This window comes from Ranitomeya imitator, chromosome 5 (genome assembly GCF_032444005.1).
Source record: "Ranitomeya imitator isolate aRanImi1 chromosome 5, aRanImi1.pri, whole genome shotgun sequence".
Taxonomy (NCBI): domain Eukaryota; kingdom Metazoa; phylum Chordata; class Amphibia; order Anura; family Dendrobatidae; genus Ranitomeya; species Ranitomeya imitator.
In genome coordinates this window covers 474,101,553-474,126,704 of record NC_091286.1, presented here as the reverse complement: position 1 = coordinate 474,126,704, position 25,152 = coordinate 474,101,553, and the positions used below count along the sequence as shown (strand labels likewise).

Here is a 25,152-nt window from a genome sequence, read left to right as displayed (position 1 = left end):
TAAGCGTCCCCAGAGATTATAGAAATCTAAAAAATATGGCAAACCCTAATTACAACTTAATCTTCACAATTAAAACATGATCCTCAGAAATGAGAATGGTAATTAAAACAATGTTATTTCATTATGAAAATGAAAGCATGAATAGGTCTCTGCGCAAGAATCACTGTACTTTGTGCTAAAAATAGTGTCCTCCCCGCTCTCCATGTCTTCATTACATGGCTAATAATCAGACACTTAATAAGAACGTAAATACTGGATAAACACTTAATTGTTTTTGCCCGGTGGCAGCACACAGTGATCTGCATTGTGGCTCTTTTTTGGCAGCATCTGGAATAAAATGTCTTATTTGTTTGAAATTGGAGCATCTAACAAGCAGAAAATTGCCAATTCATCTGGCTCCAGGGATTTGCCTGGTCGTTTAAGAGCTGAATTCTTCACAAAATATTAAAAAGAGAGACCTTAGATATTGTTTATTGTATTTACCCTAATAAACAACAGAGCTTGATTCTACTCCTAGAGATCAGACTTGTGAGCATCTAGTACGGATACTGCGAGATGGCCAGGATCTACTCCTGGAAATTAATCAGGTCTAGACAGCACTACAGACAACAGCATAACAGACATTCGTTCTCAGGAAGTAATCTACAAAGTGTTGTAAGGTGGCAGTATGGAAAGACGTTGAACTGTTTACTGCAACAGTAAGTTCTGCAATCCTATACCCATGACGAGCTGTCCAGAAGTGCAGTCAGCTCAACTTCAATTTTAGGGGTGACAGGTTCCCTTTAAGATTTTTAAAATCATCAGACCCGTCACCCACCATTGCAACAGAATCATGGAATGTTAGAGTTGGAAGGGACCTCCAGGGTCATCGTGTCCAACCCCCTGCTCAATGCAGGATTCACTAAAATATCTCAGACAGATGTCTGTCCAGCCTCTGTTTGAAGACTTCCATTGAAGGAGAACTCACCACCTCTGGTGGTAGCCTGTTCCACTCATTGATCACCCTCACTGTCAAAAAGTTTTTTCTAAAACCTAATCTGTATCTTCTCCCTTTCAGTTTCATTCCATTTGCTTCTCGTGTTTCCATGCACAAATAAGAATAATGTTGATCTATCTACACTGACATCCCTTCAAATATTTATAGGCAGCTATTAAGTCTCCTGTTATCCTTCTTTTTAGCAAGCTAAACATTCCCAGATCCCATAACCGTTCCTTGTAGGACATAGTTTGCAGTCTCCTCTCCTCCACCCTGGGTACCAACCGCACATAGTAACATAGTAACATAGTTAGTAAGGCCGAAAAAAGACATTTGTCCATCCAGTTCAGCCTATATTCCATCATAATAAATACCCAGATCTACGTCCTTCTACAGAACCTAATAATTGTATGATACAATATTGTTCTGCTCCAGGAAGACATCCAGGCCTCTCTTGAACCCCTCGACTGAGTTCGCCATCACCACCTCCTCAGGCAAGCAATTCCAGATTCTCACTGCCCTAACAGTAAAGAATCCTCTTCTATGTTGGTGGAAAAACCTTCTCTCCTCCAGACGCAAAGAATGCCCCCTTGTGCCCGTCACCTTCCTTGGTATAAACAGATCCTCAGCGAGATATTTGTATTGTCCCCTTATATACTTATACATGGTTATTAGATCGCCCCTCAGTCGTCTTTTTTCTAGACTAAATAATCCTAATTTCGCTAATCTATCTGGGTATTGTAGTTCTCCCATCCCCTTTATTAATTTTGTTGCCCTCCTTTGTACTCTCTCTAGTTCCATTATATCCTTCCTGAGCACCGGTGCCCAAAACTGGACACAGTACTCCATGTGCGGTCTAACTAGGGATTTGTACAGAGGCAGTATAATGCTCTCATCATGTGTATCCAGACCTCTTTTAATGCACCCCATGATCCTGTTTGCCTTGGCAGCTGCTGCCTGGCACTGGCTGCTCCAGGTAAGTTTATCATTAACTAGGATCCCCAAGTCCTTCTCCCTGTCAGATTTACCCAGTGGTTTCCCGTTCAGTGTGTAATGGTGATATTGATTCCCTCTTCCCATGTGTATAACCTTACATAGTCACATTCAGAAAGTAAGCGGATCATTGCATTCCTATGTGTGCGGAATCCCCACGATTCTGCACAAGGAATGAACATGCTGCGCTTTTTTCAGTAATGCGATTCCGCCGCGGAAAAAACGCAACATGTGCACAAAATTTGCGGATTGCTTTCTAATAATAGGATGCTTAATGTATACGATTTTTTCGCGGTTTAGTTGCGTTTTTATAGCGAAAAAACGTGAAACATCCTGAACGTGTGCACACGGCCTAAGGGAGATAAGCTACAACCAAAGGGGAAGAATGTTTCTCTATTAGAAATGCATGCACACTCTGTTGAGAAGAGCATGCATGTGTATGGGGGGTTCGGCCATTGTATGGCCAGCCTGAGTGGATGAAGGAATATCTACATCTGGTTCCAAAGCACCGTTCACTACATCAGCATTAACCAGACAGCAAATACGTCTTTTAACTGACCTGAGATATAAGAGAATAGCCTCCCCATACAGGTGACAATCCAGCAGCTGTCAGCTGTACAACTTGCTGCCAGGATCAGTGTTTGCACCGTCCAAATCTGTTTAACCCCTTAGATGCTGCTGTCAATAGTGACTACATCATTATATATGGTTAACAGAGCGTGGGGGCTTCCTCTTTATCCCAATTGGTGCTCTTGGATCATGATTGTGTGGTCCTGATGTTTGCCATGGCAATTCATGACCAAATAGCGGCCTTAGAGTCTGACGGCTGTTGTAACCTGTCCAGAAGTTAGAGGCATTTAGGTGGTAAAATACACATTTTCATTTGTTATGCCACTTTGCATTAATTCCTGAAAAGCACCTGAAGGGTTAATAAACTACCTGACAGCAGTTTTCAAAATGTCGGGGGGTCCTATTTTTAAAATGGTATAACTATTGGGGGTTTCCAATATATAGGACCCCTAAAGTCACTTCAAACATGTATAGTGTTATGTTTGCTAATGACAGGTGTTATGAAGGCAATCCAGAGACACAGTGTGCTTAGCGATCAGAGCGCACACAGAGATCTGACAAATACCCAAAAATACAAGAACGAGCTCTGAGACGTGGAAACTCTGTAGACTGCACACCTGATCCTATCCTAAACACAACTAAAAGCGGCTGTGGATTGCGCCTAACAACTACCTAGGCAACTCGGCACAGCCTAAGAAACTAGCTAGCCTGAAGATAGAAAAATAGGCCTGACTTGCCCCAGAGAAATTCCCCAAAGGAAAAGGCAGCCCCCCACATATAATGACTGTGAGTAAGATGAAAAGACAAAACGTAGGGATGAAATAGATTCAGCAAAGTGGGGCCCGATATTCTAGGACAGAGCGAGGACAGTAAAGCGAACTTTGCAGTCTACAAAAAACCCTAAAGCAAAACCACGCAAAGGGGGCAAAAAAAACCCACCGTGCCGAACTAACGGCACGGCGGTACACCCTTTGCGTCTCAGAGCTTCCAGCAAAACAAAAGACAAGCTGGACAGAAAAAAGCAACAGAAAAAAGCAAAAAGCACTTAGCTATACAGAGCAGCAGGTCACAGGAACAATCAGGAGAAGCTCAGATCCAACACTGAAACATTGACAAGGAGCAAGGATAGCAGCATCAGGCGGAGTTAAGTAATGAAGCAGTTAACGAGCTCACCAGAACACCTGAGGGAGGAAGCTCAGAAGCTGCAATACCACTTGTGACCACAGGAGTGAATTCAGCCACAGAATTCACAACAGTATAGGTCCCTAAAAAAATAAATGTAAATTTCCTTGAAAAAATGAAAAATTACTGCTACAAAACCTCCTAAAATACCGTACTAACAAAATAAAAGAACATTTTACAAATGGTGCAGATGTAAAGCCGACATGTGGGAAATGTTATTTATTAATGTTTATCTATGGTATGACTATCTGAATTAAAGGGAACCTGTCACCCCGTTTTTTGAGATTGAGATATAAATACTGTTAAATAGGGCCTGTGCTGTGCGTTACTATGGTGTATGTAGTGTACCCTGATTCCCCATGTATGCCGAGAAATACATTACCAAAGTCGGCGTTTTCGCCTGTCAATCAGGCTGGTCTGGTCAGGTGGGCGTGTTCACAGCGTTCTTTTCTTCCCCAGGTTTCCGTTGGTGGCATAGTGGTGTGCGCATGTCCAAGGTCCGGATTCCCTGTGCCCACGTGAAGACACAGCGCGCGATCTGCGCTGTCATTCCTTTCATCGGTGCGGGCGGCCATCTTCCTGGGGCCGCGCGTGCGCAGATGTAGTGCTCTGCTGCACGGGGCTTCAGGAAAATGGCCGCGGGATGCCGCGCGTGCGCAGAAGAGATCGCGTCGGCCATTTTCCCAAAGCAGAGTTTGCATCTCGGCTTTGGGAAAATGGCCGCCGCGATCTCTTCTGCGCACGCGCGGCATCCCGCGGCCATTTTCCTGAAGCCCCGTGCAGCAGAGCACTACATCTGCGCACGCGCGGCCCCAGGAAGATGGCCGCCCGCACTGATGAAAGGAATGACAGCGCAGATCGCGCGCTGTGTCTTCACGTGGGCACAGGGAATCCGGACCTTGGACATGCGCACACCACCAACGGAAACCTGGGGAAGAAAAGAACGCTGTGAACACGCCCACCTGACCAGACCAGCCTGATTGACAGGCGAAAACGCCGACTTTGGTAATGTATTTCTCGGCATACATGGGGAATCAGGGTACACTACATACACTATAGTAACGCACAGCACAGGCCCTATTTAACAGTATTTATATCTCAATCTCAAAAAACGGGGGTGACAGGTTCCCTTTAAAGGGATAGTCATTCAAAGTTAGAAAATTGCTAATTTTTTAACATTTTTCTCAAATTTCTGATATTTTTTTTTATAAATAAACACAAAACATATTGACCTAAATTTACCATCATCATAAAGTATAATGTGTCATGAAAAAACAATCTCAAAATCACTGGGATATGTTGAATCGTTCCAGAGTTATTACCACAATAAAGTGACATTGATCAGATTTTAAAAATTTGGCTCCGTCACTAAGGGGTTAAAGATGCAATAAGTTAAAACTAATAATCATAAATACTCACAAGAGGATATAAGTCACCCAATATGCTCAAATGACCGGAGAAGAAGTCTACACCAGAATCGATCTAGACAAGCACAGATCAACTGCCGATATAAAACCAAACCAATGAACTAGAAACATGTAGAATTATGGATCGCTGCTCGAAGGATTCTGCTATGGGCACATGGTGTACACCCATGGTGGAATAAGTAACAAACAAATGTAGCAAGTTGCATTAAGTGCTGTATTTAAGTGTGGAGGAAGCATCACCTCTTGGAGAATGTGGCGCCTCTTTGAAGCAACACACTGTGACAACATGGGCATAAGGGGTACTCAAAACACAGTTCTGTAGGGGTATGTCAGCCATTGACTATAAATGTACAAAAAAATACCCCAACGGTAAAAAAGGAAAGCACAGTGCTTTACTGCAGAGTAAAAAGAAAAAAGTTTTGTATATACCAGTGGCCGACAGACAAAAGAGCGCCAATGCAACAACAGTACATGGGCCCTTTGCAGTCCAAAAGATCATCATAATATATAATTTCACCTTCTATTTGAGGTGGAAGAGGGGCCCCTTACCTCACGGGCAACTGTGGCACTGCACCAACGATATATTCGCCACATACTACCCTGACAAAAACCAGAGCACACTTCTTTATTATCCATGAGTTTAACTGTACCCTATGGATATGTTTGACATGTGTGCCAGGAACGTTTCCAGATCTGGTTCAGAGTGCAATGCAAACAATTTTTAGTCCTGACATTAGGGTTAAACAAACAGCATGCAAAATGGGCCAAGTCGTCAAGCTGGCACGTGCCAAATGTCTGTGTGCGGCCCCAGTCTGATGTACAGCACACTTATTGGAAAGGACGTTATATTCCGACAACTACCTGATCGCTCCATATTGTTATTACACAGGGGGATGTAATCTATATACATAATTGTCTAAGGGATACTTCCGTCTGTCTGTCTTTCTGTCACGGTTATTCGTTCGCTGATTGGTCTCGGCAGCTGCCTGTCATGGCTGCCGCGACCAATCAGCGACGGGCACAGTCCGATTAGTCCCTCCCCTACTCCCCTGCACTCACTGCCCGGCGCCCGCTCCGTAATCCCCTCCGCTCACACAGGGTTAATGGCAGCGGTAACAGCCCGCGGTATAACGCGCTCAGTTACCGCTGCTATTAACCCTGTGTGTCCCCAACTATTTACTATTGATGCTGCCAACGCGGCATCAATAGTAAAAATATGTCATGTTAAAAATAATAATTAAAAAAAAAAAAATAATAATTAAAAAAAAAAAAAAACCTGCTATACTCACCCTCCGCCACCATTCTCGCTCCTCTCCACTCTCCCTGGTCCGCACCATTGCAAGCGCCAGCTTCCGCTCCCATCCCAGGGCTGGTGTGGGACAAGGACCTGCCGTGACGTCACGGTCAGTCATGTGACCGCGACGTCATCATAGGTCCTGCTCCACCAGCGCTGGGACGGGACCGCAAGCTGCCGCTTGCAATGGAGCGGTCCAGGGAGCGTGGAGAGGAGCGAGAAAGGCGGCGGAGGGTAAGTATAGCAGGACTTCAGCGGGCTATAGGTGAGTATGTTTCTTTTTTTTTTTTTTAAGTCTCTATACTACGTGGCTCTGTGCTGGGCAATATACTACGTGCCTGGGCAATATATTACGTGGCTCTGCTATATATTATGTGGCTGGGCAATATACCGTACTACGTGGGCTGTGCTATATACTATGTGGCTGGGCAATAAGTGACTGGGCAATATACTACGTGGCTGGGCAATATACTACATCGCTGGGCAATATACTACGTGGACATGCATATTCTAGAATACCCGATGCATTAGAATCGGGCCACCATCTAGTACTGTATAAACAGCCTGCACATATAACAAGCATGACGTGTCCTAGATTCACAGCACGTCCTGTGTACACCGACGGATACAGTATAAATGAGGCTCAGTACTGGCATATGCCCGCTGTACAGTAACAAGCACTGCCAGCACCAAACACAAAGCTTCAGTAAGGCTGATCTCACAGAAAACATTTGGTTTTTATTTCACTTCTATCCACTCAATTCTTTACTCTTTATAGTTTGGAGTTTGTTTGTTTTATAACAGTTAACATCACTGAAATAATTACAATGATCTGCCAGCATGGCAAAAATTATATACACAACAATGAATTATGCACTCTCCATACCCACCAGCAATATTTCTCCTCTAAGGCTGCTTTCACACAACAGGTTTTTTGTTTCAGGCTAAATCTGGCTCTCAGGAGTAAAACCGGAAAAAATAAAAACCGGATCCGGTTTTTCCCCCCATTGACTTGTATTAGCGCTGGATTGCCCAGCGTTCCTTCCGGTTTGATGCCGGATCCGGCGTACACTCGATTCCGGCATCTGGAAAAAACGTCTACTGTAACATTTTTTGTCTCCGGCGAAAAAGCCTGAAGCACTGGATCCGGCGCTTCCGGCTGTTTGCTAGAATGGAAGCCTATGTTAGCCGGAAGGTGCTGGATGCAGAAAATAGCGGATCCGGTGGCCTGATCTGATTTTTTAAACTGAGCATGCTCCAATTATTTTTATCCAATAATCTAGATAGGTTAGCCGGATCCGCCAAAAAAACGGATCCGTCACATCAGTTTTTCACAATCTGCGCCGGATTCAGTTTTTCCAACATTCGCCGGATTTAGCCTGAAACAAAAAACCTGATGTGTGAAAGTAGCCTAATCCTGCCCGAGTCTCCCGCCAGCCAGGAGACCGAATCTACCAATGATTAGCCACAGCAGTGGCTAGTCACTGCCTGACCACCAGAGGAAACACGCAGAGTAATGGTGGACCGAGGAAGAGGAGCGGTGGGGATGTGTAGAACACTTTATATTAACGTGCTTTCCGAGAAGAAGCTGACCTGCGGTGGGTAGATTGTTCATCCAGAGCGCGCCAGTTCTTGTGAATTTTCTTTAACGAGGTTAATAAGAAAGTTAAAATTTGCATCAAACTCCACTTTTTGGCTCTGCAGCACAATGTGCAAGTATCGTCTCATGTCACCACTGCAATGGTCACATAAGATAACAGAACCGTTAAGGTAGACGGATTTTACCTGCAGGAGACCAGGGCAAGGGAACCACAGAAGCACGAGGGAGGGAATTACAGCTTTCATTTTATTGATATGCAGTTTCCAGATGGGATTTCAGCACCAACATCCATACGATTTGGAGCGCAGTTTACACTCTAGCCTTTCTAAACAATTCTGCCCTGTGCATTCTGATGCCTAGATATTAAGGTGTTTTAGGGCCATTCTAAGTTTCCGTCAATAGGCTGAGTGTAAGGTCTCGTGCAGAAAAGCCTATAAATCAGACATGATCAATCCGATTTCTAAATCGGACAACTCACCGGCCCATGTTATTCAATACTGCTGTTCAGATTAATAATATTTTTCTCAGAGTGTGAGTAGGGAAAACAAAAATAAAAAAAATCTGATCCAACGTTGACTACGAGTGGCATCCAAGTTTCACAAATAGATTTCTGTTATAAATCTAGGAAACTGTATGTGATCATGTATAGGTTTCAATGTAGTTGTATAAAAACTGATGTCACACAAACGTAAAGAACAGACATGGATGAAAATCAGATAATTGTCAGTGTGTCCCCTACTACTCAGCACGCTGACTATTCACTCAGTGACACTTACATGCCCTGATCGTGTATATGGACACTGGTTGTCTACATAAGAAACTCCCTATAAATCTAATCCACCCACATTTGTAAAAATACACAATTGTGAACATTTAATGTATATACATGGTCAGAGCCTATAGAAGACTAATTTTCAAGGTCGGGCAGGCAGGACCCCACACCGATTACTACAATGGGGGCTCCCAGCATCATGCAGAAGTACAGTCCAATTCCGTTGACCGGCACTCCGCTGTGATCCCAGGAGTGGCCCCTCCATCACGGGACGTCCGCTTTAGAACTCTTGTAAAATCACTAGTGCCATCGGTCAGGGTCATTTCACAGCAGAGAAGAGGTGCTTTGTTGGGAAATGTATGTGATCGCTTTCTTGACAGCAGCAGCAAGCTTGACTTCTTCACATTCAGCAGAACTGGTTTTTCCAAGTAGGTCAGGCCATCTTTCACATGTCGCTCATTATTGGCCTACACCACAGCATCTCTAGCTGAATGTAGCCCACAGATGTGACTGAAACCAGACTGCTGTGCCAAGTCCAACCACACTGGCTGAGCCGTTCACACAGATCTCTCGCCAGTATCGAGCTTGGAGAAACAGAAATTGGGGTCAGATCCACGGGGAATACAAACTTTTTCACTATGTTTCGCCTCACCTTCAAAGCTCTGTCAGGGGCTTCAGCCTGAAGTCCTAAAAATGGGAGACTGAATCCTATGACAAAGCTATTGACTGCCTCCGTTCTCCTTCTGGCTTCCATTCTGGAGGCGGACGTGAGAGAACCTCAGCCGTGGTAAAATACTGTTAGAAAATAAAACCTGGCAGCAAAAGAAAGGATTTGAGGAAGAAGCAATGCAAACCGTCTGGTCTCCGTTTCAGAATCGTCTCTACGGAGTTACCACCAGACGGAGCACAAAGTGACCGCCTCATTATAGTGAACGGTTCCGGCAGATGGTTTCTCCTCATCTTGTTTTTTGAGGTTTTAGACAAAACTCCTAAGTCTCTATCATAAGACATTCCGGTGAGCACCCAAACCTTCGCCTTACCTGGGCAGCCAATCAGCGCCTAGCTTCATCTTTTTACAGAATTTTGGATGACAAAAGCTACAACCTGATTGGCTGCCAGACACAACTCACCGTGAGCAATACTTATACAGACAAGTACGGCAACCTCTGCCCCTGACCCAAAGTACCTCCGACGTGAGGCCGAAGTCGCAATACGGCACTATACGTATCGGGCCACTGTTTGCGTCAGTCGTGGCGACACTGGCTGATCACTCCGGACTACTATGAGGGGAGCCCACCACATGCACAGGGAGGGTATACAGGAGGACAGTGATCATGCCGGTCATGGGGACGCCACAGGAATCTACAGACTGCTAGGACTTACATTTAAAGGGACAGGAACCCTAAATGTCAAAGTGCAGGCACCAGACCAACAAGCGCATAAAAGGGTCTCCAGAGCGCAGAAGTTGGGCAGACAGTGTCTTCTGAGACACAGGACACTTCACAGCACAAGCAGCAACTAGTAATGAAATAGAGAGCAGGTCCCTTTAAGAGAGCAGTAAATAAGGCTGTTCCCTGACACTTGTGGTCTATGAAGCTGCGCGCACTCCCGGCCGGCCACTCACCTGCAGCCCCTGTGGGAGCGGAGGAGTCATCCTGCTGCCCGTGCACGGAGCCGGCTCTTCAGGAAACTCACAGAAATCCAAGCAAAGAGCAACAGGAGCCGGCGGAGCGCGGACGGCACTGAGCACTGGGGAATCGGGCCAACTCCCCACAGGCTCAGCGCCGCCGGCCACGCCCCGCCGGCTCCTCGGCCCATCACACCGCAGGAAAACTTATGGCCCCGCCCACCTGGGAAACGTCAGTAAGGGGCGGGGCCGCATGTGTGGGAACTGATGAGAACTTACCTGTTCGTGTTGTAACCTGCGGTGTGAGGACCCGGCCGGTGTCCCCGCCCCTCCCTCAGCCACCTGGTCTCCAAGACAACGGGCAGTATATGTCCATACACGGCCCGGACACTATACATGGCGGAGCGGTGCCCGAGAGCCGGCACTCCAGGTACCAGCCCCACCCTGCTGCCCACAGCGGAGGCTTCTCACACGGCTACTGCACAGTGCTGAGCGAGCAACCCGACATTCCCACTCGTGACGTGTTTTATGTTCTATAGCATGTTACTAATAGTTTATATTCTACAGCTATTACATTATTAACCTTATTATTCTATTAGCATATATTATACCATTATTGTATCATTAGCTGATAATATATTCCATTATTCAATGATCATTATTATCTATTATTTGTATGATACCAGAACTATTAGTTAATATTAGAGTATTATTTCTCCTGCGAGTCCCCGGCTTGGAGACACGTTCCTGAGACCCCCGGAATGGTGGAGATCAGGGCCGGACTGGGACTAGAATTCAGCCCTGGCATTTGAAGTTACACAGGCCCACTTGTCACATGGTGACTGTATAATATCTGTGTACACTTGTAGGCAGGGCCAGTTTTAGGCAAAGATTATACTGGGGCCACAAATGCTAACATATTGCGAATGAACACCGCGAATGAAGGTAACTATAGGTCATTGACCTACTTTACCTTCATTCCCCAGGGTTTTACAGCCAGGAGCACCGCTGCATTAGCAGAGCTCCTGGCAGTAAAATATTTTAACCCCTTCAGATGGATTTACATCGTGGGACGTTACAGATCTTCGGAAGGTATGTATATTGTTGGTTTATTATTTTTTCTTTGTTACAGAGTGAGGGTCTTCAGATGGATTGAGCATAGAATAAAATATTACAACAACCTTTGTTTTTATGTTATTAAAATACTTTTAAATAATGTGTGTGTGTGTTTTTTAACCCTTTACTACAATTGGATTAATAATGGATAGGTGTCATAATTGACACCTCCCTATTATTAATTCGGTTTAATGTCACCTTACAATAGCAAGGTGGTATTAACCCTTCATTACCCATATCCCACCACTACACGGGAATGGGAAGAGAGTGGCCAAGTGCCAGAATAGGCGCATCTTCCAGATGTGCCTTTTCTGGGGTGGCTGGGGGCAGATGTTTTTAGCCAGGGGGACCAATAACCGTGGACCCTCTCCAGGCTATTAATATCTGCCCTCAGTCACTGGCTTTACTACTCTGGCGGAGAAAATTGCGCGGGAGCCCAAGCCAATTATTTCCGCCATTTAACCCTTTAATTTAATAGCTAGAATGGCCAAATTTTGCATATACACACTACTAACATTAGTAGTGTGGAATATGCAAAAAAAAGGTGATAGGAGATGGTTTACTGTATGTAAACCATGTCTCATATCATGTCGGGTTTAGGAAGGAGATAGCAAAAGCCGGCAATTGATTTACCGGCTTTAAAGCTATCTCGCGCTGTATGAAATATTAATATATATACATATATGTGTCTCACTGACATATATATATATACCTATTCTATGTGTACACATTTATTCTACTGTAAGCTGTCAGTGTGATTTTACTGTACACCGCACTGAATTATAGGCTTTTCTCTCTAACACCGCTGCGTATTTCTCGCAAGTCACACTGCTGGTCCGTGTGTAATCCGTATTTTTGGGGCTTCCATAGACTTTCATTGGCGATTTTTTTGCGCAATACGGTGACAAACGCAGCACGCTGCAATTTTCTACGGCCGTAGAAAGCCGTATAATACTGATCAGTAAAATACGGCAGATAGGAGCAGAGGCATAGAGAATAATTGGGATGTTTGTTAGGCGTGTTTTACGGACGTATTTTATGCGCTCTTACGTCCGTAAAACTCGCTAGTGTGACGCCGGCCTTATATTGTATGTGAACCTTGTTGTTTATAAACAAATGAAAAATGGAAAAAAAAAACTTACTTTTTATTTATTTTTTTTGTGTCAAAACATTTAATATGGCTTTATTGGAATATTTATACATATTGCATATTTGCACGTACAAAAATAATTATTCATCCAACTGTAAACTATAACTAATAACAATGAACTAAATGTAATTATATATTATTTTCCAACAAAAAAAAAATTAACAGTTCCGTTTTTTTATGTAAAATGATAAGTCACACGGTGCAAAATGTACTGTTTGCAATTATCACAGGTATAATTGACATGTCTTTTGCATAAATATTTTTCACATCTGTAACATATCACATTTGATTTGTGATTGCTTGATGTTGGACAGAAGTCGCATCGTTTCCATTTTAGGCTGGTTGCGTTCGTGGGTATTGTAGCAGTGCTGGTGTAAGCTGTTGGTTCACTTTCTTTATCTTGCTGTTGGATCCTGTGGACAATGGCTGCAGCTCCAACAGCTCTGGGTGTTACCTTTCGTTCTTCAATATATGGGCTACCCAGTGATTTTCCCAACTCCTCTATAAAAAAGTCTTCTCTTATATAGTTTATTTTTGTTCCAATTTGGGTCTATTTCCTTCTATAGCACGAATGCATTGTATGCCGACACATCAAGCATATTGTAAAAAATCACCATTGGCCACCGATTTGTTTTGCGCTTACAGGTGTAAGTGCCTATCAGTTGATCTAGAGTATCAACAGCCCCTTTTGTAGCATTATTTCTAAAATGATGTCCGGTTTTCTGTCATCTCTATTACTGATTTCACTATCATGATGCATTGTGCTCATCAGAATTACCTGCTTGTGTTTCTTTGGGACGTAAGAAACTACTGTGGTATCCTTAGTAAAATAAAACATAGAACTATAAATGTCTCTCTTACTGAGAATACCTTGCGGCAGTTCTGGCTTATTTTTTCGAATAGTACCCAACATGGTCATTTTTCTTTTCATCAACATCTGCCCTAATTGATATGATGTAAAAAAATTGTCGCATGTGACATTTTGTCCTTTGAGTCCCTGGGTCAAATCCAAGACTACTCGCATGCCTTGATTTTTTTTTCTGCTCTCTCTCCAGCTGGACTGAAAATGAAACTGGATAGACTACTACGCAATTGTCTACTGATAGGATAAAATAAAGCTCACCCCCACCCTTTAGGATAAGAGCTCAGAGTAAAGCAAACACACTTTTCAGATAGAATTTATTAGTACTCTTTAAGGTCAGCATTTCACAGAAATTAGATCAGGGAACACAAGTTAAAAAAAAAGAATATGTTCATTTACAATATGAAATGTTGAGAACTGAATTCGAGTATAAGCCGACCCAAGTATAAGCCGACCCCCCTAATTTTGCCACAAAAAACTGGGAAAACTTATTGACTCGAGTATAAGCCTAGGGTAGGAAATGCAGCAGCTACCGGTGAATTTCAAAAATAAAAATAGATGCTTCATACCGTTCATTATTGCCCCATAGATGCTCCATATAAAGCTGTGCCACATATAATGCTCCATACCGTTCATTATGGCCCCATAGATGCTCCTTATAAAGCTGTGCCATATATATATATTGCTCTGCACCGTTGATTATGGCCCCATAGATGCTCCTTATAAAGCTGTGCCATATATAATGCTGCTGTAATAACAAAAAAAAAAAATCACATACTCGCCTCTCTTCGCTCAGGACACCGGCGCTTTCAATATTTACCTGCTCCTCGTGCGGCTCAGTCCTCAGCACTGACGTTCAGCAGAGGGCGCGCACTGACTACGGACTGACAGACGGAGCCGCCCCGGAACGAGGAGCAGGTAAATATCGTGCAGCGCTCCCCTCCCCGTATACTTACCTGCTCCCGACGCGGTCCCTGCAGTCCCTGCTTCTTCCACCGCTGCATCTTCTTCCTGTATTGAGCGATCACAGTTACCGATCATTACAGTCATGAATGTAATGAGCGGTACCATAGTAAGAACCCCTCATACGCATAGTAAGAACCCCTCAAATGAGGATAAGTCAATCAACCACAAGTTTCAGAACCGCATCTTGAATATTTTAAAAAATAAAAGTTCAAAATCGGTCGTTTTTGACTGAAGACAACAGCAGGGTTAGAATACACTGCTCAGTCCTCCACATAGTATAATACACTCCTCATAGTCCTCCATATAGCATAATACACTCCTCATAGTGCTCCATATAGTATAATGCACCGCCATAGTCATCCATGTAGTACAATTCACTTCCCATAGTATAATGCACCCTAAGTTCTTCATATAGTATAACGTATTCCCCATAGTCCTCGATACAGTATAATGCAGCCCACATACAGTATAATGCAGCCACCACCCTACAGAGTATAATGCAGCCACCCCAGAGTATAATGTAACCCCCCCATAGAATATAATGCAGCCCCCCCTCATAGTTTAATGCAGGCCCCTCATAGAGTATAATGCAATCACCCCTCATAGAATATAAATATAATACAGCCCCCCATAGAATATAATGTAGCCCCGAATAGAATAGAATACATCCCACCTCCCCATAGAATATAACGCAGCCCAATCAAAGAGTATGATGCAATCATCCCTCATAAAATCTAATACAGCCCCATAGAATATAATACAGCCCACCTCCCCATAATATATAATGTAGCCCCCCATAGAATATAATGCAGCCCCCCATAGTATATAACACAGCCTCCCCCACAGAATATAATATACCCCCGCAATAGTATATAAGACAGCCACATAGTATATAACACGGCCTCCCCCATAGAATATAATATACCCCCCATAGTATATATCTAAGCCCGCATAGTATATAGCACAGCCTGCATAATATAGCACAGCCCGCGTAGTAGTATACAGCACAGCCCACACAGTAGTATATACAGCACAGCCCACACAGTAGTATATACAGCACAGCCCACACAGTAGTCTTGTAGTGGTAGTAGTCCTGTCTCGGCGGCTGCAGTCTGCCCGGGACACAGCAGGTGCGCGATGACGTCATCGCGCACCCGCAGTGTCAGAGGCAGAGCAGGGAATGATGGGAGAGGGAGCGTCAGCAGATGCTCTCTCCTCCATCATTGCATTGAACTGTACCGGTGTCATAGACGCCGGTATAGTTGAATGCGGCGGCGGCACTGGCGGGGGGAAGGGAGGGAGACTGCAGCGGCCCACTACTGGCACCAGCCCTTCTGGCATTTGCCAGAAGTGCCCGATGGCCAGTCCGGCCCTGGTGGAGATGCAGAGGGTCCCCCAATCTGAATCACATCACTAGGATAAATGTGATCCCAAATATTATGTAAAATTTTCCCATTAAAAGCTTCCACTTAATCCACAAGTGCCCACTCAGATCTGTCATCTGTTAACGAAAATATAGGGGGCTAACATGTTACTGGTAATACAAAGGCTCTGGAAAGCGAAATGGCTCCTCACTTCCCAAAACAAATTCAGCAAATTCTGCGCTCCCAAATCCAAATGCCCCCCCCCCCCCCCCCCCCCGCACTTCTGAGCCCCACAGTGCACCAGTTTGCATCCACATGTTTAGCTTTTCTGTAGCGACGAGCTACATGCATGAGCTGGGCACAATGTATGGGCACTACAAGGTACACGTCACTACAACGGCAGTTTGCAATTTGCACTCAGCAACATCCACTGCTTGTTTATGGAAAACTCCTATGTAGTCAGAATCATCACAACATGTGTAAATAAATTCACAAAGAGGTATAATTTCTAAAATGGGGTCAATGGAGGGGGGGATTCTGCTCTTCTAGTACTTCGGGGCTCTATATATGGAGTTTGCATACTATTTTAGGAAAATCTGAACTCCAGAGATAAATAGCGCTCCTTCCCTCCCGAGTCTCGTCATGTGCATAAGCATCAACACCCCCATATGGGGTAGGTCTACATTCAGCAGAAATTGTGGTACACATCTTGGTGCCCTTTTTCCCATTTCTCAGTGTGAAATTGTAAAATATGGGGTTAAAGCAAAACTTTGGTAAAAATGTAATTGTTTTTTTCTTCACTGCCCAATGGTATAAAATACTTTGACCCACCTGTGGTGTCAATATGATCACTTCAGCCCTAGCTGAAATCATTGAGAGCTGTAGTTTATAAAAGGGGTCTCTTATGGGGGGAGTTCTGCTGTTCTGGCACATCAGGGCCTCTGCCAATGTAACATGGCCCCTTCAAACCAGGCCGGCGAAATCTGAACTCCGATGTCTCACTTATTCCCTTCTTAGCTTTGTACTGTGCCTCAAAACTAGTTTTTGACCACATATTGGTTACCGGCATACTCAGGAGAAATTGCACAACACATTTTGGGGTCCATTTTCTCCTATCCTTGTGAAAATGAAAAAAAATTGCTGCTAAGGCTGGGTTCACACTGCGTTGTGTGAACCCATTTAACGGACTACGTTACACCGCGGCATAACGCGGTATAGCGCAGTCCGTTAACGCCGCCATTACTTGCAATGGCGAACGCATAGCTAGCGCACGCCCACAATGGGCGTGCGCTAGCGATGTGCCGTCACTGAGTGACGAACCCGAGACACGGGCTGCAGCGTTTCCGGGTCCGTCACTACTAGCGCAGATGGAACTAGCAGATGCTCCATCTGCGCTAGCGCAGTGCCAAAGTCGGATTTGTTGAACGGTCTGCACAACGCAAGTGTGAACCTAGCCTAAAACAACTTTGTGGGAAAATATTAATTTCATTTTCACAGATCAACTTTACAAAATTCTGTAAAGCACTTGTGGGTTCAAGGTGCTCACCACACATGTAGATAAATTCCTTGAGGGGTCTAGTTTTCAGAATGGGGTCACTTGTGGGGGTTTTCCACTGTTTAGGTATATCAGGGGCCTTCCAAACACGACATTACACCCGCAAACCATTCCATCCAAGTCTTTGTTTCAAAATGCCACTCCTTCCTTTCTGAGCCCTGCTGTGCACACAAACAGTATGGGGTATTGGCATACGGAGTCGACATTGCACAACAAATGATGGGGTCCATTTTCTCCCATTACCCTTGTGAAAATAAAAAACTTGGGGCTAAAAACTTTTTTTGTGGGAAAAAAAATATTTTTTTTATTTTCACAACTCAACGTTATAAACTTCTGTGAAGCACCTGGATGTCAAAGGTGCTCAATACACAGATAAGTTCCCTGAGGAGTCTAGTTTCCAAAATGGTGTCACTTGTGGGGGTTTAGGCACATCAGGGGCTCTCCAATAATTATCGTCCGCTAATTATATCAGCAAATTATACATTCAAAATGTGAAATGCCTCTCCTTACCTTCCAAGCCCCGCCGTGCACATAAACGGTAGCTTTCATCCACATATTGGCTATCGGCGTACTCAGGTGAAATTGCACTACAGATTGTGTGGCGCAATGGCTCCGGTTACTCGTGTGAATATGCAAAATTTGGGTCTACAAAAACGTTTTTGTGGAAAAAACGTGATTTCTTTATTTTAACGCCTCAACATTATAAACTTATGTGAAGCACCCGGGGGTTCAATGTGCTCAATAAACATCTAGATAAGTTCCCTTAGATTCCAAAATAGTGTCACATGTGGGGGGTTTAGGCACATCAGGGGCTCTCCAAACAACATTGGCGTACACTGATTATTCCAGCAGATTTCACATGAAAAAAGTGAAATAGTTCTCCTTCCCTTTCAAGTCATGCCATGTGCCCAAATAGTGTTTTTTTCACCCCACATATAGGGTATTGACATGCTAAAAAAAAAAATTGCACAACAAATTTTGGGGTCCATTTTTTCCTGTTCCCCTTGTGAAAAAAATATTGGGTCGAAAGTTAAAAAAAAATAAAATGTAAAAATGTTCATTTGTTTCCTTCCACAATCCATTAATTCTTGTGAAGCACCTGAAGGGTTAATAAACTTCTTTAGTGTGGTTTTAAGCACCCTGAGGGGTGCGGTTTTTAGGATGGTGTCACTTTTGGATATTTTCTGTCATATAGGTCCCTCAACGTCACTTAAAATTTGATGTGGTCCCTAAAAAAATGGTTTGGGAAATTTTGTTGAAAAATGAGAAATCGCTATGTTGTGTGACATAACTCTCTGATTCAAGGGGATAAATTTGGCCTCTGGACGTGAAGGTGCAAACAGGCTCGGGGGTGAAGGGGTTAAAGGCATTGCTAGGCACGCTCTCACAAGTTCTTTGCTATAGAGCTTGTAAACACTACTCTGTATCCGGCCATCTGCAGTGTTTCTGGACTCTTCTGAATATGCAGAGGAAAGTTACCTCTGCTTGCTGCATTGGAAAGCCAACGGTTCTGTCAGCAATTCAGCTGGATTTAGCTGTCCGTTAATCAGGAGTGCACCACGCCATGAAGCAGGAAGTTGAGAGGCAGTGGAGCATGGTGCTTCTGAATACGGGGCATGTGACAACCCCTTAAAAAAAAAAAGAAACTTAAAATTAAACCCAATTGATGAAATATTCTGTCATGTCAGAAGATGAAGCTTAACCTTCACTTTAGCCCATGTTATTATCTTCGCTTTTTATGGACTCTGTGCTCAGATTGTTTATAGTTTCAAAGTTCAATATTTAAAAGTTTAAAAAACTAATTAAAAAACTAATTAAGGGTATGTTCACACGTTCAGGATTTCCATCCTTTTTTTTTTTCAGGACAGTTTTTTTTAAAAACTGCAGCTCTTGGCAGAAAACGCAGGTCCTTTTTTTGGTCCTTTTTTTGTCCTTTTTTGATGCGTTTTTTGATGCGTTTTTTGATGCGTTTTTTTATCCTTTTTTTATGCAGTTTTCTATGCAGAGACTGTGTGTTTCCTAGGAAGCTTTTTAGGGCTAAAATGGCTGAAAATACCCTAACCCTAACCCTACCCCTAACCCTACCCCTAACCCTACCCCTACCCCTATTCTAACCTTAGTGAAAAAAAAAAAAAAAAATCTTAATTTTTTTATTGTCCCTACCAATGGGGGTGACAAAGTGGGGGGGTGTCATTTACTATTTTTTTATTTTGATCACTGAGATAGGTTATATCTCAGTGATCAAAATGCACTTTGGAGCGAATCTGCCGGCCGGCAGATTCGGTGGGCGCACTGCGCATGCGCCCGCCATTTTGCAAGATGGCGGCGCCCAGGGAGAAGACGGCCGGACGGACACCGGGACGCCGGGTAAGTATAAGGGGGGGAGATTAGGGCACGGGGGGGGGCATCGGAGCACTGGGAGGGGGCATCGGAGCACGGGGGGGCAGCCACACTCCGCCCACGCACTTCCGCCCGCTCCCCCGCACTTCCTGCTGCAGCGGTTCTGCACATCAAATCGCAGTAAAACCCGCAGATATATTTTTGATCTGCGGGTTTTACTGCGATTTTGACCTCACAATGGAGGTCTATGGGTGCAGAACCGCTGCGGTTCAGGAAAAAGAAGTGACATGCTCCTTCTTTTTTGCCGCAGCTATTCTGCGCGGCTTTTTAAACGAAATTACGGATCATGTGCACAGCAGTGACTGTTTTCCATAGGGTTACATTGTTATGTACCCTGCATGGAAAACAGCTGCGGAACCGCAGCGGCAAAACCGCTGCGGTTCCGCAGTAAAAAACGCACTGTGTGAACATGGCCTAAAGCTGCCAAAAAGGAAACAGAGAAGCACATTGCTAAGGAGAGTAAAACTAATCCCAAACTGTTCTTCAACTATATCAATAGTAAAAGAATAAAAACTGAAAATGTAGTCCCCTTAAAAAATAGTGAGGAAAGAATGGTTGTAGATGACGAGGAAAAAACTAACATATTAACCCCTTCATGACCCAGCCTATTTTGACCTTAAAGACCTTGCCGTTTTTTGCAATTCTGACCAGTGTCCCTTTATGAGGTAATAACTCAGGAACGCTTTAACGGATCCTAGCGGTTCTGAGATTGTTTTTTCGTGACATATCGGGCTTCATGTTAGTGGTAAATTTAGGTCAATAAAATCTGCGTTTATTTGTGATAAAAACGGAAATTTGGCGAAAATTTTGAAAATTTCGCAATTTTCACATTTTGAATTTTTATTCTGTTAAACCAGAGAGTTATGTGACACAAAATAGTTAATAAATAACATTTCCCACATGTATACTTTACATCAGCACAATTTTGGAAACAAAATTTTTTTTTTTGCTAGGAAGTTATAAGGGTTAAAATTTGACCAGCGATTTCTCATTTTTACAACGAAATTTACAAAACCATTTTTTTTAGGGACCACCTCACATTTGAAGTCAGTTTGAGGGGTCTATATGGCTGAAAATACCCAAAAGTGACAACATTCTAAAAAATGCACCCCTCCAGGTACTCAAAACCACATTCAAGAAGTTTATTAACCCTTCAGGTACTTCACAGCAGCAGAAGCAACATGGAAGGAAAAAATGAACATTTAACTTTTTAGTCACAAAAATTATCTTTTAGCAACAATTTTTTTATTTTCCCAATGGTAAAAGGAGAAACTGAACCACGAAAGTTGTTGTCCAATTTGTCCTGAGTACACTGATACCTCATATGTTGGGGTAAACCATTGTTTGGGCGCACGGCAGGGCTTGGAAGGGAAGGCGCGCCATTTGACTTTTTGAATGAAAAATTGGCTCCACTCTTTAGCGGACACCATGTCACGTTTGTAGAGCCCCCGTGTGCCTAAAAATTGGAGCTCCCCCACAAGTGACCCCATTTTGGAAACTAGAAGCCCCAAGGAACTTATCTAGATGCATAGTGAGCACTTTGAACCCCCAGGTGCTTCACAAATTGATCCGTAAAAATGAAAAAGTACTTTTTTTTTCACAAAAAAATTCTTTTAGCCTCAATTTTTTCATTTTCACATGGGCAACAGGATAAAATGGATCCTAAAATTTGTTGGGCAATTTCTCCTGAGTACACCAATACCTCACATGTGGGGGTAAACCACTGTTTGGGCACACGACAGGGCTCGGAAGGGAAGGCGCGCCATTTGACTTTTTGAATGGAAAATTAGCTCCAATTGTTAGCGGACACCATGTCGCGTTTGGAGAGCCCCTGTGTGCCTAAACATTGGAGCTCCCCCACAAGTGACCCCATTTTGGAAACTAGACCCCCCAAGGAACTTATCTAGATGCATATTGAGCACTTTAAACCCCCAGGTGCTTCACAGAAGTTTATAACGCAGAGTGTTATGAATTCTGTGGCAGAGCTCCCTCCTGTGGTCACAAGTGGTACTTCAGCTGATTCTCTCTGTGAGCTTCTGTTGGTGGAGGGAAGTGGTACTGCGGCTTCTGAGTTTCCTCCCTCAGGTGATCTGGTGAGGTCGTTAGGTGCTTCTTTACTTAACTCCACCTAATGCTTTGATCCTGGCTTCCTGTCAATGTTCCAGTGTTGGACTTGCTTTTCCCTGGATCATTCCTGTGGCCTGCTGCTCTGCATAGCTAAGTTCTTCTTTGCGATTTGTTTGCTATTTTTTCTGTCCAGCTTGTCTAATTTGTTGCTGGAAGCTCTGGGACGCAAAGGGTGTACCTCCGTGCCGTTAGTTCGGTACGGAGGGTCTTTTTGCCCCCTTTGCGTGGTTTTCTTTAGGGTTTTGTGTAGACCGCAAAGTTACCTTTTCTATCCTCGATCTGTTAAGAAAGTCGGGCCTCACTTTGTTGAATCTATTTAATCTCTGTGTTTGTATTTCATCTTAACTCACAGTCATTATATGTGGGGGCTGCCTTTTCCTTTGGGGTATTTCTATGAGGCAAGGTAGGCTTATTTTCTATCTTCAGGCTAGTTAGTTTCTCAGGCTGTGCCGAGTTGCATAGGCAGAGTTAGGCGCAATCCACGGCTGCCTCTAGTGTTGTTTGGAGACAGAGGCGTAGCTAGAGCTTTTGCCGCCCGGGGCTGGTCCCGAGCTTGGCGCCCCCCCCCCCCAGCAGGAATAAGACCTCAGATGTAGAACTTTAATTGTTTCGCCGGTGAATGTTACCATCACATGATCGGGACTGCAAAAATAACCAAGTTCTGCTTACCTGACCGCGCTCCTGCTCTCTCCACGCAGCTGAAACGTGCACTCGCCGGCGACTGACAATGATGTCAGACGCCGGCGACATGCACACTGGGACTGACGTCAGCTGCCAGCCTCAGATTGGCTGGCGGCTGTTAACTATTGACGTGCGGGCGCGGGCCCACACGTCAATAGCGTTAAACAGCTGCAGCGCCGGCCGCAGCCCGGTGACCCACCCCCAGGGCCGGCTCCAGGTTTTTGAGGGCCCCGGGCAAAAGAGTCTCAGTGGGTCCCCCCCCCCCCCTTTAACACATACCACGATTCATGATGCCCAGATACGGCAGAGAAATCTAGGTATAGTCCAATGCCAGATTTCACTTCTTATATGAGTGACAGCTATTGCAAATTCTGCAGTGTATATATACAGGACAGGAGGAGTGGTACTGTGCAGTGTATATATACAGGACAGGAGGAGTGGTACTGTGCAGTGTATATATACAGGACAGGAGGAGTGGTACTGTGCAGTGTATATATACAGGACAGGAGGAGTGGTACTGTGCAGTGTATATATACAGGACAGGAGGAGTGGTACTGTGCAGTGTATATATACAGGACAGGAGGGGCGGTACTGTGCAGTGTATATATACAGGACAGGAGGAGTGGTACGGTGCAGTGTATATATACAGGAGGAGTGGTACTGTGCAGTGTATATATACAGGAGGAGTGGTACTGTGCAGTGTATATATACAGGAGGAGTGGTACTGTGCAGTGTATATATACAGGAGGAGTGGTACTGTGCAGTGTATATATACAGGAGGAGTGGTACTGTGCAGTGTATATATACAGGAGGAGTGGTACTGTGCAGTGTATATATACAGGAGGAGTGGTACTGTGCAGTGTATATATACAGGAGGAGCGGTACTGTGCAGTGTATATATACAGGAGGAGTGGTACTGTGTGGTGTATATATACACAGGAGGAGTGGTACTGTGCAGTATATATATACAGGGCAGTGATGGTACTGTGCAGTGTATATATATACAGGGGCAGTGGTACTGTGCAGTATATATATACAGGAGGAGTGGTACTGTGCAGTGTATATATACAGGAGGAGTGGTACTGTGCAGTGTATATATACAGGAGGAGTGGTACTGTGTGGTGTATATATACAGGACAGTGGTACTGTGCGGTGTATATATACAGGAGGAGTGGTACTGTGCAGTGTATATATACAGGAGGAGTGGTACTGTGCGGTGTATATATACAGGAGGAGTGGTACTGTGCGGTGTATATATACAGGACAGTGGTACTGTGCGGTGTATATATACAGGAGGAGTGGTACTGTGCAGTGTATATATACAGGAGGAGTGGTACTGTGCGGTGTATATATACAGGAGGAGTGGTACTGTGCGGTGTATATATACAGGACAGTGGTACTGTGCAGTGTATATATACAGGAGGAGTGGTACTGTGCATTGTATATATACAGGGCAGTGGTACGGTGCAGTGTATATATTCAAGGGAGTGATGGTACTGTGCAGTGTATATATACAGGGGCAGTGGTACTGTGCATTGTATATATACAGGGCAGTGGTACGGTGCAGTGTATATATACAGGGCAGTGGTACGGTGCATTGTATATATACAGGGGAGTGGTACTGTGCAGTGTATATATACAGGGGCAGTGGTACTGTGCATTGTATATATACAGGGGAGTGGTACTGTGCAGTGTATATATACAGGGGCAGTGGTACTGTGCATTGTATATATACAGGGCAGTGGTACTGTGCATTGTATATATACAGGGGCAGTGGTACTGTGCATTGCATATATACAGGGCAGTGGTACGGTGCAGTGTATATATACAGGGGCAGTGGTACTGTGCATTGTATATATACAGGGCAGTGGTACGGTGCATTGTATATATACAGGGCAGTGGTACGGTGCAGTGTATATATACAGGGGCAGTGGTACTGTGCATTGTATATATACAGGGCAGTGGTACTGTGCAGTGTATATATACAGGGGAGTGATGGTACTGTGCAGTGTATATATTTCAGCAGCCGCCCAGCCCAGGCCCCCAGCACTTGTCCTGTATATATATTATATATACTGTCATGCAGGCTGTATAGATACAGTATATACATATACAGGACAGGTGCTGGGGACCTGGGCGGCTGCTGAAGTATATAATATACAGTATATCAGCTGTGGCCGCCCCAGGTCACCCAGACTGTCAGAATACAGGGATACATCGCACTCACTCAGGGCGGCAAGGCTTGCCAAGGAGTTCCTCCAGAATCTGCCTGTCCTGATGTAAGTTCAGCAGTCAGCGAGGGGCGGGCGGAGGAGCAGAGCAGGAGAACTCTCCGCCCACAAAACAATGTCACGCTGGCTGCCTTGTTAACCCCGATGTGCCTGCACTGCCTGGCCCTGCACTGACTGAAGAGATGCTTGTGCCAGCAGGGCTAGATGCCCGCCCCCCGCATTGTGCCGCCCGGGGCGGCCCGCCCCCCCCCCGCACCCC

General features: G+C 44.5%; 1 protein-coding gene and 1 long non-coding RNA gene across 4 annotated transcripts in view; one reads left to right on the top strand and one right to left on the bottom strand.

The window, feature by feature from the left end:
- PLD1 (phospholipase D1) overlaps positions 1 to 25,152 on the bottom strand; it is a 452,191-nt gene that overhangs the window by 190,873 nt on the left and 236,166 nt on the right. Inside the window, exon 1 of one of the 2 annotated variants that reach the window (XM_069727327.1) lies at positions 10,439 to 10,614. The exons of the other annotated variant lie outside the window; for it this stretch is intronic. The gene's annotated coding sequence lies outside the window, so the exon portion shown is untranslated. Of the gene's footprint in view, positions 1 to 10,438; positions 10,615 to 25,152 lie in introns of those variants that run through there. 2 annotated transcript variants of the gene reach the window in all.
- LOC138680820 (uncharacterized) overlaps positions 10,712 to 25,152 on the top strand; it is a 31,333-nt gene continuing 16,892 nt past the window's right edge. For both annotated transcript variants that reach the window (XR_011321787.1, XR_011321786.1), the window contains exon 1: positions 10,712 to 10,871. This is a non-coding gene — a long non-coding RNA (uncharacterized lncRNA). The remainder of the gene's footprint in view (positions 10,872 to 25,152) is intronic.